We start from the raw sequence: 2990 nt of genomic DNA on the forward strand, positions 1-2990 counted from the left end.
AGTCCTGTCCTAGGCTATGCTATCTGCTTCTGCCTACCTTGGAACCTTCAAGACCTTCACGAAGGGCTTGGCTTGGGAAAGGGGAAATCAAGGCTGTAGCTCCATTTCTCACTAACTGTGAGTGGTTGGTCTAGCGTAATTTCCCAAGGGAGCCTAGTGCTCAAAAGAGAAGATTCCTGCAGTCCCCAACCAGCTCTGTGACCAGTGGTAGTTTGTCCTGCTTCTCAGTGGGGTTTTCTTTTCTCTGTGTGTGAGTGTGCGTGTGTGAGTGTGTGTGTGTGTGTGTGTGTGAGAGAGTGTGTGTGTTAGAGTGTGTGTGTGTGTGGTGCTTAGCCAGTGTGAGCATGTGTGGGTGTGGTTGTAAGTGTGTGGGTATGTGTGAGTGAGTGTGTCTGTGAGTGTGTGAGTGTGTGGGTGTGTGTGAGTATGTGTGTAAGTGTGAGTAAGTGTGTGTGTGAGTTGTGTGTGTGTATGAGTGTGTGTGTGTGTGTGTGTGTGTGTGTGTGTGTGTGTGTGTGGTGGTGGTGAATGAATGTGTGTGTGTGTGTGTATGGTGTGTGTGTGAATGTGTGTGTGGGGGGGTTGGTGTGTGTGTATGGGATGTGTGTATGTGTGTGGTGTGTGTGTGTGTGTGTGTGTGTGTGTTTGTGTGTGTGTGTGTGTGTGTGTGAGAGTGAGAGAGTGTGAGAGAATGTGTTTGTTATGTTGTATGTCTGTGTGTGTGGGTGTGTGTGTGTGTGTATGTGGTGTGTGTGTGTGTGTGTGGTGTGTATGGTGTGTGTGTGTTGTGTGTGTGTGGTGTGTGTGTGTGTGGTGTGTGTGGTTTGTGTGTGTGTGTGGTGTGTGTGTGTGGTGTGTGTGTGTGTGTATGTGTGTGTGTGTATGGTGTGTGTGTGTATGGTGTGTGTGTGTATGGTGTGTGTGTGTGGTGTGTGTGTGTATGGTGTGTGTGTGGTGTGTATGGTGTGTGTGTGTGGTGTGAGTGTGTGTGTGTGTGTGTGTGTGTGTGTGTGTGTGTGTGTGTGTGTGTGTGTGTGGTGTGTGTGTATGGTGTGTGTGTATGTGTGTGTGTATATGTGTGTGTGGGGTGTGTGTGTGTATGGTGTGTGTGTATGGTGTGTGTGTGTATGATGTGTGTGTGTGTATGGTGTGTATATGGTGTGTGTGTGTATGGTATGTGTGTGTATGGTGTGTGTGTGTGTGTTGCACACATCTGTGTGGTACCCAGATGGAGGAGGACTAGTACCCAGGTCTATCATCCCAGCTGTATTCCCTTCAGGCAGGGTCTCTCCAAGGCTCCTGGACCTGGAAATCAGTCAGTACTGGTGACCCTCCTGTCACCGACCCCCAAAGTGTTGGGGTTACAGTACAGGTGCATCCATATGGATTTTTAATATGGGTGCTGGGGATTTGAACTCAGACCATCATGTCTGTGCTCTAAGTGTTCTTATCCAGTTCCCCCAGCCCAGAAATTTTGGGGGGTTAGTTTTGGTTCTATATTTTCCAAGTCTTTTTTCTCAAGGAAACTGCTAGGGGTAACTTGGGTGGAAGTCCAGGAGTCTCTCGTTTTGTTTGTCTGCTTTGTGTTTGTGGGGAGTGGGGTACACATGTGAAGATTGGGGGACAGCTTTCAGGACTTGCTCCTTTCCTTTCATCTTTGGGGTCCTGGGGCTAAACCCCAGGTTCTCAAGCTTAGGGGTAAGCACTTTTACTCACTGAGCCAGCCATGGTGTGGCTTTTGACGTATGATCCAGCTGTTAGCACAGGCTGGCCCACAAGTCATCCTCCTGCCAGAACCTCCCATGTGCTGGGATGACAGGAGTTCACCACTGCGCCTGGCTAGAGGCCACCATCTCTGAGGCTTCAGTGAAATCTTAGGATGCTCCGGGATGGTCAGAGATGAAGTCCGGGTCCCAGGGGCCTGGAGAAGAAGGCAGGGTGTGGTCCTGAGGGGCAGGCACCACAGCTGGTGATGCAGGCTCAGGGTGGCTACATACCAATATCCACTTCCCTTCCCTTGAGGGCCTAACACTGCAGGGACACACAGGGAGCCCGTCAGGACCCATGACCCCCAGGGACCTCCAGCCAGATCTGGCTGCCAGCTGTGCCTGTCCAGTGGGGAAGCAGAACGGAAAACTGACCTGGCTGTTTCCTGCCCCACTTGCAGCCCAGGATAGTGACATCCGTTACTGCTGACCTTTGACCCCACATCCTGCCTCCACCTCATTAAACTGTGTATGCTGCGACCACTTTACTGGGAGATAAACTGAGGCCCAAAGCACAGTGGCTGGACAGGGAAGGCTTTGGGCGTGGGATCTGCACAGGAAGCCACCCCAGTCTGTTGGTGCTGTCTCCTTTTCCCTCCCAGCTCCTGCCACCGGAAGCTTTGGAGGGTGTGGGGATGGCAGAGCGGGTAAAGCGCTTGCCACACAGACACGAGAACCTGAGTCTGGGTTCCCAGATACTATGTAAAGGTCGAACACAGCAGGGCATGTCTGGGGGAATCAGGGACAGGCAGATCCCGGGCTCCCTGCCCAGCCAGTCTCACCAAATTAATGGACTCCTGTTCTAGTCAGACACCCTACTTAAAAAACAGAGTGGAAAGCAACAGAAGCAGGTGCTCTGTCTTACACTCACACACACACATGTACACACACATACACGATCCACATACTAAAGCACTTCCTGCTATGTTCTGCTGCTGGGGCCTGTGGTGACTTCCTCTGTAAACACAGCCCGCAGTGAGCCCCTGCTGGAGGAGAGAGGGACACCCCAGCCTCAGGGTGCTAGAGAGGGGAAGGCTGAGTGAGCGTCCTCACAGTGGATGGCAGAGCCTCCAGTCAAACCAGCATTGACATCAAAGTCCTGTGTGATCCTAGCGTCCATTCTGCTCTCGGGAACTGTTTGCCACTCTGTAGCATGGGACTTCAGTGAGTCCGTATCTCTGTAAGTTCCCAACTGTTCTTGTACAAATGCTGTCTCCCATCATC

Source organism: Rattus rattus, chromosome 13 (genome assembly GCF_011064425.1).
Source record: "Rattus rattus isolate New Zealand chromosome 13, Rrattus_CSIRO_v1, whole genome shotgun sequence".
In the NCBI taxonomy this organism is placed as follows: domain Eukaryota; kingdom Metazoa; phylum Chordata; class Mammalia; order Rodentia; family Muridae; genus Rattus; species Rattus rattus.